Consider the following 15,084-nt stretch of genomic DNA (forward strand, 5'->3'; position numbering starts at 1 on the left):
AGACAATCCAAAATAGACACAACAAAATACGACCAATCATATTCTCTACTATCCTTCTTCCCAGTTCACCCTCATGCTTGTTAAGCATATGCTCTCTCTCCAATAGTTTGTCCTTTTCTTTTTGAGCTTCATATTCACGCAACAATAAAGCATCCTCCCTTTTTTGAAGTTCATTCTCTCTTGTCTTGTTTATTCTCACGTACTACTGATTGAAATATATCTTCCCAAATGAAGAATTGACATCTTGGTTCTTCCTGTGGACAATTCAAGAATTTCAAGCTTACATTATAGGTCATTTTTGTTCATCCATTCAAAACCAATCTGAAAAAGGGGGAGGTTAATTACCGTGTAATAATTCGGACAAGTATAAAATTTCCTTCTCGGATTTTTGTGGGTGTGGGAGATCTTTAATGGCAATTTCAACCCACACCAACAAGTCTGTGATTCAATGTCAAGATCATTAACTACAAAGGATGATGATTGACTTGATGCCATAGTTTATCTACATGATGATTGACAAATGATCCCCAGAAAATTATAAGCAATATCGAACGCAATGACTACTTTAAGTGCAAGCATAACTGACATATTAAGTGCACAATTGCCATTCATCATTATTACAGGCTATCGGCATAATATAAAACATTATTTAAACCATTGAAGCATCATATAACCCACGAAGCAGGGAATCCAACAATTGGCATGTTAACTATGGGTATGGGGAGCAAAAAATCTGGCTGCACTTTTTATTGGTCTTCCAAGTTTTACATTATTTTTTAAACAAAACAGTTTAGAAAAAATCTGGGTGCATCTCGAGGCTAACTGAATAAGTTTGACATTATTTTTTAAACAAAACAAGTAATAATTTGGGTGCAGTTGTAGATGCAACTTCCATTCCTGCTTTAGCATACCAAAAAAGAAATTAAGTTATATAGAACTAAATAGCAACAATATCATGAAAGAAAAATCATACAGAATGGAGCAGCAGTGTAATAGGTTTGTTGGATTCCCTATTATAACAGGGTTGTCCACAAAAACATACCTCAAATGCCCATAAATTCGGCGCATTGAGTTTTGGTATGCTAAAAATTGACTTCTATGAGCATAAGGTCCTATTGGTGACATTAGTACTATGCTTATATAATAAAAAACAACATTAACTAAGCTTACGAATAAAACTTAACAAATTACTTAAAAATTAAACAAACCTCACTAACTGTTGTATGAAATACAAGTGCAAAATGAACTTGTAAAATGCCCTTGGTACAAAGAGTACATGATGCAGGCTAGCAATAGAAAGCATGGAGGAATTAAATGCCTCCATCTGCATACAACAAACTTACGTGTAATACAAAAAGTAGCATCAAGACAATAGTCATCCTTCCAAGAACTTGAAAGGATCTTGTTTTACATTTATAGGAAAAACCATAAAATCTATACCCCAAAAGGCAATACTAAACCAAACAAACTCATGGGTAGTGCCTTGAAGGTTGTCCACAATAATAACATACAAGGGAATGACCTCCACTTTAGAACAAGCCAATAAAAATTCAAGGAATTCTAGTTGCAGGTATTCAGGTGCCACCATCTTTAATCACAAAGGGAGGGAATGACCTCCAATTTACAAAATATTGCAATTCATACGAAAACTAATTTGTTTTCTAGAAATCAAGAAACAAATAATTCATAGGCTATGCTCTAAATATAGGCCCTGCCTCACCTGCAGTTGTAGACATGATTTATCTCATAAATATTGGGTCTAAATTTCAACCCCAAAAAATTTTGCCAACTTCGAAAACCACAATACAAAATATTGGCAAGCCCACAAAATACTCCAAAAAACTTCCCAACTTCCAGATATGCAATATTAATATCCACAAAAAGCAACACAACACCCAGGAAACAGACAAATTACAGGAACAAAAATTCAACATGAATTTCAATACCAAAATGACTTCCCAAACAAAAAAATTAGACCACAATGGGAAAAAAATAACAAAAAGTTTAAACTATTTCTCTCCATTCATCAAGTCAATCCATTTTATACAAAAGCAAACAAACTTGTAGACATAGCCATTTCAATGATTCAAACCAGACAATTGTTTACATAAGATATGGGATCCTATGTCTACCTAGACTGTGGAGACATTTAAAACGATTTGAAAAAAAAAAAATAGAAAACTTACCTTCACTACGACTCGGTCCAGCAGCTTGGGGCTGAAGGAGAGAATGGTTGAGAGAGAAAGAATGGGTGAGAGATCTCGTTCTAGGGTTTGGGACTGCGTCAGGGTGAGAAATAACGGGTGAGAGAGAAGAAGAAGGAGGAGTGGGGTGACAGATCTGGTTCTAGGGTTCGGGACTGCGTTGGGGTGAGAGAGAAGAAGAAGGATGAGTCGAGTGAGAGGAAGGACGAGAAAAAAGGAGAAGACAGCGGGAGAAGAATGAGGGCATCGTGAGAGGGAGGAGGTCTGAGGGAGAGCATCGTGGGAGGACAGACAGAGAAAGAGAAGCTCGAAGGAGAAGAAGGGGCTTGAATGATTTGAAATCGGGTTGGGAAGGAAAACCGTGATGTGGCTCCGGACCGGATTTGCCACGTCAGGAGTGTAGTGTGTGTTTGGAAAACTGGAGGTTGAGTAGCTTTTTTGTTATTTTATTCTTTCCGTCCAATTGTCCCTCTCTCTTTCCCTCGCATTTCTCTTCCTTCCGTTTTGCAATTCCTAGGTTTTCAGTGCTTTCTTTTATCATCGTCGCTTCAAACACACTTTACAAGTAGAGAGAAATCGAAGCCGCGAGCCTCAAATCTTAATTCTCACAGGTTTTGTCATCTGTTCCTCCCTAAAATCCCTTCTTCTTTTGAAAAATATTTGCGATTTTACACCTTCCATTTGCCTCGAGTTTTCTTATTGTTTTTACAATTTCTAGCTTTTTATTCAATAGACAATTTCTAGTTTAGCTATTGAGGCCCCAAGATTGTGTGGACTCTAAGATATAATTATTTTTGTATTTATGCATTTAAAGTTAGTTTATATCCAATTTAGTATGCAATGGTAATATATTTTATTTGTTGTGAACTTTATGTTCGATTGAGATTTTATTTGGGTCAGAAGGTGGTCCAATTTAATTCGAAGATTAATTTTTTTAAAACTTTCTTTAGATTATTGTCTTTATATTCCTTCTACCATCCTGGGATGTAGTTTGTGATAGTTTGCAGTTTGTGATAACGTTTTTTTATTTGCTATGGATCCCCTTTGATTGACCTTGTATTTATAAAAGTGTGAAGGACATCTATTCTAATTGCTCTAATGTTGGCCGTTTAATGTTCTTTCTTTTGTTTAGATCATCTTATTGAAGGGTTTATCCAAAAAATCAGAGTTTTCTGGAAGTTTGTGCATGTCCTTCTTAAATCAATTCAATTCAGTTATTCAATCAAAGTTTTTGGTGTTTGTGCATTTTTGTGGAAGTCTAGTAGCCTGTTTGTGCATTATTGGAAATTAGTTGATTGAAATTATGCAAAACAGAACACACACACACACAACATATATATGGACACACCAGAATTTCATGAGCCCTGTTTATCTTCTTTGCATACCAGATCAAACTTCTTTATTTTTTGCTACATTTGTATCAAGGCTTATCTTACATCCTACATGAGATATGTAATGATAAAAAAAATTCATGTTTTTGAGGTAATAAGATCAAACTTATTTGATAATGGGTGCCATCTGATTGAGTCCCCAAAAGCAAACTAGATGATAAGTTATATGTAGTTGAACTATAAAACTATAATTTCATGCATGATCACATCCTATTTAGAAAAATTCGTGTGAACGCAATAGCAACAACTGTTGGGTGATAATTGTTGTGTGAATGCAATAGAAAAATTATAACTTGAATTATTCTTGTTGGATAATAGTTGCAGTTGATCCAGCTGATGTGAATGCAATAGCAACATCTGTCAAGAGAACTCTTGCAACCTATGGCACTCCTGCCTTGAAAGAGATGATCCAGAATTGCATGGCCCAAGATCTTTCATGGAAGGTAACAACAGGCTAAGGAAACTAGAGGCAACGTGTGGAGAATGTGAGAATCCTGGAAGGTAGAAGGGAGCGGCGGTAGAAAATGGGATGTGTTTCGTAACCTAAGTTTAAGTCTGAGATGGAGTACTGTGCAGAACTAAAGGAAGAAGCTTCAGTCAAAGGGTCAAAGCACGTGCACGTGATAGGAAATGAATTGAGCCGGGCATGGCCTTGGGCACGGGCTGTTTAGAGGGTAGCTGGGTTGAGGAATTAAGGGTCTTGTTCGGAAGCTATGTTAATTTATTAGTCTATGTTTTATTTGATGTTTGTAAGTCAGCTTAGTTTAAAGTCTAGTCCATTAGTGGCCCATATGGCCCATTTATGTTTTTGAGTGTAAGCAGGGTGACCTTATAGAAGGAGCCACCAGGTCTATAGTTGATCATCTGAAATGCAATGCAATCATAACTTTCTCTTTTCCTCTCTATTTATCATTTCTATTTGGAGGTGCTCCCTCGAAAGAGCCTGTTTTCCAGTAAAAACAAGGGGTTTGTTACAAGTGGTATCAAGAGACTCGTCCTGTGAAGAAGATGGCTGAAGGAACTAGACTAACTCAACTACAAGAGGGGCTCAATGCCCTAAAAAAAGCTGCAAATGCTCAATATCAAGAAATCAAAAAGTCTACAGATGCGCAATATCAAGACATTAAAAAGGCTACTGATGCTAGGTTCTCTAATGTAGACAGCGACATGGCTACCCTAGAAAAAACAAAATGAGGCCATTGTTCAACAACTGACCATCCTCACTGTTGAAATGCAGAAAAGCAACCCTAGCAACAGCTCTATTTCCGAACCATTTGAGGGACCCCCACCATTAGATGAAGCGAGCAACCTGCAACTGCAACAGCACCTACACCAACAACAGCAGGCCTATGTGCAGCAGAACTTTCAGCAGCAACAACAACAACAGCAACAGAACTTTCAGCAACAGTCTTTTCAGCATCAACAGCAGGCTTTTCAGCAACATCAGCAGGCTTTTCAACAACAACAACAGAACCTACATATCATGCAAATGGGTGAGACGCAGATGCAACCAAAAGTGTTGAGACTTGACTTTCCTATTTTCAATGGAGATGACCCTACAGGTTGGATTTACAAAGCAAATCATTTCTTTATGTTTTTCAATGTCATTCCACAAAATAGAGTTAGGTTGGCCTCTTTTTACATGGATGGTAAGGCACTAATATGGTTTCAAGAGATGGAAGACAGCGGGCACATCCCAAACTGGGATGCCTTTACAAAGGCTCTGCTTATTAGGTTTGGACCAAACATTTATGACGACCCTATGGAGGAGTTAACTAAGCTAAGACAATCGGGTACTGTGGTGGATTACTTATCGAATCGGTTACGTGGGTTATCGGAGGCCTACAAGTTCAGTTGCTTTGTGAGTGGGTTAAGGGATGATATTCAGTTGACAGTAAAAATGCTTAATCCCACAAACCTGATCTCAGCCTTCGGCTTGACAAGAATCCAAGAAGAAAAAGCCAACATCTCCAAGAAATACCCAAGACCCAACCTAACATATTCACCCACCCCTGGAATCTTAAAAAACCCACAACCCCATCCAGCCGAGAACTCCAAACTCAAACCAAATCTGACCATCCACAAAATAAACTAGAACCAAATGAAAGACAGGAGAGAAAATGGTCTATGCTATCACTGTGACTCTAAATGGGCACCAGGCCATAAAGGTCAAAATCCAAGATTGTACATGTTGGATGATATAGCATTGGACAATGAGGAAAGTGGGAAAGTTGAGGAAGAACCTTGTGAAACCAAAGAAGAACCCATTCCAACCTTAGACCTATGCACCACCAAAACCAAACCAGAAATTTCCCTACATGCCATAATTGGAACCCACAACCCAAGAACCGTGAGAGTAAAGGGGAGAATTAACAATCAATGGATTACCATACTGATTGATATGGGCTCCACCCACAACTTCTTAGATCTTGCCATACTCAAAAGAACCAACATACCATGGAAAAATCAGGAGCCTGTGAAAGTGAGAGTTGCTAATGGGGAAGTCATTGTTAGTGAAGGAAGTTGCAAGGGAGTGAGGGTTGTAATTCAAGGGACTACTTTTCTCTTGGAGTTACAAGTGTTGGTATTAGCTGGTTGTGACATGGTGTTGGGTATCAAATGGCTTCAAGAGCTTGTGAAGGTGCTATGGGATTTCGAAATGCTGACCATGCAGTTTTCCTATGAGGGTCAAGAGGTTAAGTTGCAGGGCCTGACAGCAGCAAAAATGATTGAGGAGGGTCCTTTGACTAAACTAAACAAGCTGGAAAACAAGGGGATAATTTTACAGTTGTTAGAAGATGAAAACCTTCTGGAACAGCGGGCTAAAATTGAAGTTCCAGCCCCTATAAAAAATCTGATGAAGTATTTTCTGAACCCAAAGGCCTTCCACCCCTTCGTACCCATGACAACGCTATCAACCTAATACCCGAGACCAAGCCCATTTCCATATGACCATACCGATACCCTTATTACCAAAAAGATGAGATTGAGAAAATTGTTCAAGAGTTATTAATGACAGGGGTAATCAGGCTGAGCCAAAGCCCCTACTCATCTCTGGTGTTATTGGTGAGGAAGGCGGATGGATCGTGGCGGCTGTGTGTTGATTACAGGGGCTTGAACAGCATTACTATCAAGGATAAGTTCCCTATTCCTATGGTGGAAGAAGTAATGGATGAGTTGCATGGGTCGGTACTTTTCTCAAAGCTGGATTTGAGGTCCGGCTACCACCAAATTCGAGTTAAACACGATGATGTGCCAAAAACTGCTTTTAGGACTCATGAGGGACGCTATGAGTTCTTAGTAATGCCCTTTGGGCTTACCAACACTCCCTCCACATTTCAAGTCTCATGAATGAGGTATTTCAGCCCTTTCTAAGAAAATTTATTCTTGTTTTTTTTACGATATTCTTGTTTACAGCAAGTCTGAAAAGGAGCATGTCAACCACCTAAGGGTTGCTTTAGAGACTCTAAAACAACATCAGTTGTTTGCAAAGAAATCAAAGTGTTGCTTTGGCTACAAGGAAGTGGCCTACCTAGGCCATGTGATTTCAGCAACGGGAGTCAAGGCGGATCCCGACAAGCTAAAGGTGATGGTGGACTGGCCCCTACCAAAATCCTTAAAGGCATTGAGGGGGTTCTTGGGTTTAACAGGCTACTACTGCAGGTTTATAAAAGGTTATGGGGGATTGTAGCCCCGCTGACTAGTATGTTAAAAAAAGATGGGTTTCTATGGCCGACAGAATCTAAGGAGGCCTTTTGCAAGCTTAAGGAGGCAGTTACACAACCACCGGTATTAGCGTTGCCTGACTTCACACTACCATTCACAATTGAGTGTGATGCATCAGGAACAGCAATAGGGGCAGTTTTGATGCAAAGGGGGTAGCCAATTTTTTTCAGTCAAGCATTGAAGGGAAGATCTCTCTCTATGTCAACCTATGAGAAGGAACTGTTCGCTCTTGTTTCAGCAGTCATGAAATGGAGGTCGTACTTGTTGGGAAGAACCTTTGTAGTGAAGACAGACCAGCAAAGTCTCAAACATTTGCTGGACCAAAAAGTGGGCACCCCTATGCAACAAAGGTGGATCACCAAGCTCCTAGGTTATGATTTTATCGTGGAGTACAAGCGAGGGGCTGAAAACCGGGCAGCGGATGCCTTATCAAGGAAGGATAAGTGGGAAGAATAGACACTGATGCTAATCACCTTCCCTAGTGTAGAATGGGTGGATGAATTGAAAGAGGCGTATGAGACTGATGTGCACGTGAAAAACTTGTTACAGAATTGTTTAGATGGCAAAATGGGGCCCAAGTACTCAGTTAGAGATGGGTTGTTATTATACAAGAACAGGTTGTATATCCCTGATCAAGTGGAGTTTAAAAACAAGCTGCTGGAGCTAACCCACAGCAGCCCATGGGGGGGACATTCAGGCTACGATAAGTCTGCCCACAGGATGAGAAGAGATTTTTATTGGCCCGGGATGAAGAGGGATCTCAAACAGTTCATTAGGGCATGTGACTTGTGCCAAAGGGTCAAAGCTGACAATTTTTTGCCAAATGGGTTGCTGCAACCCTTGCCTATACCTTCTCAGCCGTGGACTCAGATATCCATGGATTTTATTGAGGGCTTACCCAACTCCCATGGTTACAACAGTTTGTGGGTAGTGGTTGACCGCTTGACTAAGTATGGTCATTTTGTACCCTTAAAGCACCCGTACACAGCCAAAACAGTCGCAGATTCATTTATGAAGAATATTTTTAAGTTACGCGGAATGCCCCAATCCATAGTGTCCGACAGGGATACTACGTTCACAAGTCACTTCTGGCAAGAGTTATTCAAGTTGCAGGGTGTCCAGATGGCTATGAGCACATCATACCATCCTCAGACTGATGGACAATCATAGGCTGTCAACAAAGCAGTGGAGAATTACTTGCGATGTTTCACGAGAGACCGACCGAAGGACTGGTCAGAGTGGATACCTCTAGCTGAGTGGTGGTACAATTCCACTCAGCGTCTATCAACTAAGGTCACACCCTATGAGGCTCTCTATGGGTACCCCCCACCCCGTGTAATGGACTACATCCCTGGCACCTCACGAATGGAATCAGTGGACCAAGTCTTGTGCAACAAAGACCAAATGCTCAACATTCTCAAACAAAATTTACAAAGTGCTCAAAACAGGATGAAAAAATATGCAGATCTTAGAAGAAGGGAACAACAATTTGAAGAAGGAGATCTGGTATACCTCAGATTGCAGCCATATCGTCAAACGACGGTGTCCCATAGAAGGGACCTGAAGTTAGCTCCCAGGTATTTCGGGCCATATCGAGTGCTGAAAAAGGTGGGGGCCGTGGCTTATACCTTGGATCTTCCTCCATCCTCACGCATACACCCCACCTTCCACGTATCACAATTGAAGAAAAAAATCGGTTCAAAAACAGTAGCTATTCCATCGCTGCCACCTGTGGACGTTCACGGTGTACTACGTCCAGAACCAGAGGAAGTAATAAAGAGGCGCATGGTCAAGGCTGGGAACCGGGCAAGGGTGGAGTTGCTCGTGAAGTGGCACGGCCAGGATGCTGCAGATGCGACTTGGGAGGTCTATTCCAAGCTTCAAGAGGCTTTTTCCCACCTTGAGGGCAAGGTTTTTTAATGGGGAAGGGAGTGTAACAACCAGCTAAGGAAACTAGAGGCAACGTGTGGAGAATGTGAGAATCCTGGAAGGTAGAAGGGAGCGACGGCTGAAAATGGGATGTGTTTCGTAACCTAAGTTTAAGTCTGAGATGGAGTACTGTGCAGAACTAAAGGAAGAAGCTTCAATCAAAGGGTCAAAACACGTGCACGTGATAGGAAATGAATTGAGCCGGGCATGGCCTTGGGCACGGGTTGTTTAGAGTCTAGCTGGGTTGAGGAATTAAGGGTCTTGTTCGGAAGCTATGTTAATTTATTAGTCTATGTTTTATTTTATGTTTGTAAGTCAGCTTAGTTTAAAGTCCAGTCCATTAGTGGCCCATATGGCCCATTTATGTTTTTAAGTGTAAGCAGGGTGACCTTATAGAAGGCGTCGCCAGGTCTGTAGTTGATCATCTGAAATGCAATACAATCATAACTTTCTCTTTTCCTCTCTATCTATCATTTCTATTTGGAGGTGCTCCCTCGAAAGAGCCTGTTTTCCAGTAAAAACAAGGGGTTTGTTATAGAAGGTCAGTATGATATTAACATGCCGGAGCAAGAGCCAGAGCTCATTCATCATATTAGCAATGGGCATTTCAATCTCATTCAAGTACCAATTCGTGAGCAAGAGCAACATGCCTGATGAAGAAGTCATTGTTGTTTTGCAATTTTACTTTCGGAGGGTTATTGATGTTTTGAAGCTATGTATACATGAGTGACACAAAGCTAATATGTGCTGTTATGAACCAAAGAACATGTGGTTTTTGGCAGATATTGATTAATAAAAGTTTTAAGCAGTATGTAATAGGTTAATTTTAAGTAAAAATTAAGTATTAATTAATATATAAAATGTATTTATAAAATATCAAAACAAATTTATAAAATATTATTAAAATATATAATATTATATTACTATTTTGATTTTAAAATAACTAGTAGCCAATGGTTTTGACTATAGCCAAAATTTGGACTCACGCGTTTCCCAGTTTTCGTCGCTTTACGCGTGTTCGATGCAGCTGCTTCGTTCCATGCACTTGCAGTGAAGCATGGAAGAGGACTTGCGAGGATCCTCTCCATGAACTTTCGGATTACTTTACACAAGCATTTAAAATTTGATTTGACATCCCACTGACTTCAGAAAATAGATTGCCTTCTGGTCTTTTTAGCCGTAGCACACCAGCCAGGGTCGTCAACTCCACCCAACCCCAGCGGCACGACATTCTTCTATTTCCCATTCCCTTCAAAATTTCCTTTCCCCAACACAAACCTTTACCATGAAAAGCATTAAAAAACCTCTCTTTGTTCTCTTCCATTTTCTGATGCTTTGCTTGCTTCCATTGAAGATCACATCATCACCAAGAACACAAGCAGAAGCTCTCATTAAATGGAAAAACAGCCTTTCTCCTCTTCCTCTTCCTCTAGCTTCATGGTCGCTATCCAACCTCAACAACTTTTGCAACTGGACAGCCATTGCCTGCCACACCATCGGAACAGTCTCCGAGATAAACCTCTCCGGAACTTACCTCACCGGATCACTTGCCCATTTCGATTTCAGTTCATTTCCCGATCTCACCCGCTTGGACCTCAACAGCAACAAATTTAGCGGATCGATACCACCAGCCATTGGAAACCTCTCCAAGCTCGCTCACTTGGACTTGGGCACCAACAGTTTTGAAGACGAAATACCTTCTGAGATAGGCCAGTTAATGGAGCTTCAGTATCTCAGTCTTTTCAGCAACAGTCTGAATGGCACCATCCCCAATCAACTCAGCAATCTCCAAAAGGTGTGGTACTTAGACCTTGGAGCAAACTACTTTTCGTCTCTCGACTCGTCCAAATTTTCAAGTATGCCTTCCTTGACCCACCTGAGCTTGATCTTCAATTCACTCCAATCTGAATTCCCTGAGTTCATAACGCACTGCCGGAACTTGACACACCTCGACTTGTCTTTTAATTCTCTGACCGGTCTGATTCCTGAATCGGTATTTACCAATCTGGATAAACTTGAATGCTTCAATCTCACTAGTAATCAGTTCCAAGGACCATTGTCGCCAAGTATTTCTAAGCTTTCCAAGCTCAAAGAACTTCGCCTGGGAAATAACCATTTCGCTGGTCCAATTCCTCAGGAGATGGGTTTGATATCCGAACTTCGAATTCTTGAATTGTACAACAGTTCGTTCCAAGGGAAGATTCCATCCTCTATAGGCCGACTCAAGAAGCTTGAGAAGCTTGATCTTCATACAAATTTCTTGAGTTTTTCAATTCCTCCTGAGCTAGGCCTTTGTACGAATCTTACCTATTTGGCACTAGCAGGTAATAGTCTCACCGGAGCCCTGCCTTTATCACTATCTAATCTGACCAAACTTACCGATTTGGGTTTTTCAGAGAATTTACTTTCTGGTTATATTTCGCCTTATTTAATCGCCAATTGGACTGATTTGATCTCATTGCAACTCCAACATAACAATTTGACCGGGAACATTCCGGCAGAAATAGGCCTGTTGAAAAAGCTCAATATTCTTTTTCTTTATAAGAATTGCCTCTCTGGATCAATTCCCCCTGAAATAGGAAACTTGAAAGATCTGACAGAGTTAGACCTTTCAGAAAACCAATTCCGGGGTCCAATTCCCCTAACAGTGTGGAATCTCAAAAAGCTTAAAACCTTATATCTTTTCTATAACAATTTTAGCGGCACACTTCCCCCGGAGATTGGAAATATGACGTCGCTGACTACTTTTGATATCAACACTAACCAACTGTACGGGCAGTTGCCAGAGACCATTGCTCAACTATATAATTTAACAACATTCTCTGTGTTCAGCAATAACTTCTCTGGCAGCATATCCAGTGACTTCGGGAAGTATAGTCCTAGTTTGAGCTATGTCAGCTTTTCAGACAACAGCTTCTCAGGTGAATTGCCACCTGAATTGTGTAGTGGTTTAGCTCTTGAGAATATTACCGTGGATTATAACCACTTCACAGGATCATTGCCAGAGTGCTTGAGGAATTGTGCAAAACTCAGCAGAGTCCGATTTGATGGGAACCAATTCACTGGATACATCACAAACGCCTTTGGAGTTCATCCAAATCTTGATTTCCTCACTCTTAGTGACAATCAATTTGTTGGTCAACTCTCACCGGAGTGGGGAGAATGTGGAAACCTCACCAATCTAGAGATGGGGAGAAACAGAATTTCTGGAAAGATTCCAGTTGAGCTCGCGAAGCTGCCTCAATTGCACGTTTTAAGTCTGAGCTCCAACCACTTGTCCGGGGAAATTCTAATTGAACTGGGAAATCTAAGCCTGCTGTACAAGCTCAATCTTAGCAGGAATGATTTGACGGGAGAGATTCCTCGGAGTCTTGGCAATTTGAGTGAGCTTCAGGTACTTGATTTGTCTGAGAACAAATTCACTGGCAACATACCCAAAGAGCTTTCGAATTGTGAAAAATTAATGAGCTTGGACCTGAGCAACAACAATCTATCAGGTGAAATACCACCCGAGCTTGGTAACTTAATTTCATTGCAGTACTTGTTGGACCTCAGCAGCAATTCACTCTCAGGAACAATCCCTCAAAACCTGCAAAGCTTTTGACATTAGAGAGTCTTAACGTTTCACATAACCAACTCTCAGGGGAAATCCCAGCATCATTCTCCAACATGGTTAGTCTACGCAACAGCTCCATTGATTTTTCTTACAATAAGCTAGCAGGTCAGATCCCAACAAGTAAAGTGTTTGAAGAAGCACCCGAAAAAGCGTATGTTGGAAACTCAGGCTTGTGTGGAAATGCAGAAGGGCTGAATTCTTGTTACGCAGACCCCAAAAAGAAAAAGGATTCCAAGACGGTTCTTCTAGTTGTCCTCATTCCGGTATTTGGCCTTTTATTCCTTGCTATCGTAGTTGCCGGACTCATCACATGTTACGGGAAAACCAAACTCCTCGATGATGAAAGCAAAGGATTTGGAGACTCTGATGAGAGGGCGGATATGGGAAAGAGAAAGTAAATTCACATTCCAAGATATTGTGAAGGCCACAGAGGACTTCAACGAGAAGTACTGCATCGGAAAAGGTGGATTTGGAAGCGTATACAGAGCCGCATTGTCAACAAGTCAGATTGTTGCAGTTAAAAGGCTTAACATGTCAGACTCCAGTGACATTCCGGCAGCCAGTCGCCAGACTTTTGAGAACGAGATACGTATGTTAACTGAAGTTAGGCACCGGAATATCATCAAGCTTTACGGGTTTTGTTCCATTAGAGGGTGCATGTACTTGGTTTACGAATATGTGGAGAGAGGCAGCTTAGGAAATGTGTTGTATGGGGTGGAAGGGAAAGTAGAGCTTGATTGGGTTACAAGGGTGAGAATTGTGCGGGGTGTGGCTCATGCAGTTTCTTACCTCCACCATGATTGCTCTCCACCAATTGTGCACCGAGACATAACTGTGAATAACATATTACTCAAGTCGGAGTTTGAACCAAGGCTCTCAGATTTTGGCATTGCAAGACTGCTAAACCCAGATACAACTAACTGGACAACAATTGCCGGGTCTTATGGCTACATGGCTCCAGGTAAGCAAACAATCTAACATCTGCATTTTTGTTCTGCTCATTTTATGTACTTACTTAACTACAATATCTATTGAGACAGTTTTTTTTATCAAGAGGTTGATAATGTTATGTCATGGGTGTGCAGAGCTTGCTCTCACCATGCGAGTAACGGATAAATGCGATGTTTATAGCTTCGGAGTGGTGGCATTAGAAGTTATGATGGGAAGGCATCCAAGGGAGCTCCTAGCTTCCTTGTCATCATCCCAACCAGTTTCAGACAGCACGGAATTTCTGTTGAAGGATGTGCTTGACCAAGGACTCCCAACACCAACGGGCAAAATAGCAGAGGCTGTAGTGTTTGTAGTGACCAGAGCTTTACTATGTGTGCGTGACAATCCAGATTCAAGGCCTTCGATGCGTTTTGTGGAACAAGAATTGTCAGGTCGAACGCAAGCTTGCATTTCAGACCCTTTTGAGACCATCACCATTAGCAAGCTTACCAGCCTTGAAGAAATAAGCCGAAGTGGCATTAAAGGGTAGCTGTGGCTTAGGTTTGCAGGCCATGGATTAATTGTCAGCATTTTTCCTTCTTTCTTTTTTCCATTCTGTTTCAGTTGCAGAATCCAAAGACTTTTGTGATAGTTGCACATTTTCTTCTCCCCAGTCCTCGTTGGAAACTCGAGGACTTCCCAATCATTTTCCCTTTAGCATTTATTTTCCATCGAGGACTTTCCAATCATTTTCTCTCTAGCATTTATTTATTATTTTCTATTTTTCTCTTTCTTTTTTGTTTTTTCTTGGGCAGTGGCAGAATCATTAATTTTTTTAAGAGCTAAATTTTTTAATGTACACACATTGAAATTTAAAACTCAAATATATATATAATTAGATCTCGATAATTTGTAATTTACTTATAAAAATAAAATTCTAAATATATATTATCTTAATATAAGTTTCAAATTTTTGACAATAACATTTTATGAAATAATATTTATCTATTATTATTTTTATAATAAAATATTTAGAATTTATTTGCTTCATATAAATTATTAAGTGATCTTTGATAATGTTATCTTATTCTAGTATGAAAGTTAATTTATTAAGTTTTATGTAAACTCTAGATATTTTCGTGTCACATTAAGTATATAATACTATAATACAGACCTTAAATAAGTTTTTTCTTACTCAATAAAGTCTAGAAGATAAAACTTCTTAATTATTTTTCATATAAATCACTAACCTTAAATAATTTTTCTTATATTTTTACTTTAGATTCTA

At 40.1% G+C, this 15,084-nt stretch overlaps 1 pseudogene; it reads left to right on the forward strand.

Annotated features, from left to right (window-relative positions):
* Positions 1 to 10,357: 10,357 nt before the first annotated feature.
* On the forward strand, positions 10,358 to 14,545 carry LOC122305381 (annotated as a pseudogene).
* The last annotated feature ends 539 nt before the right edge of the window (positions 14,546 to 15,084 follow it).

The sequence above is a fragment of the Carya illinoinensis genome, chromosome 3 (assembly GCF_018687715.1).
Source record: "Carya illinoinensis cultivar Pawnee chromosome 3, C.illinoinensisPawnee_v1, whole genome shotgun sequence".
Lineage (NCBI taxonomy): Eukaryota > Viridiplantae > Streptophyta > Magnoliopsida > Fagales > Juglandaceae > Carya > Carya illinoinensis.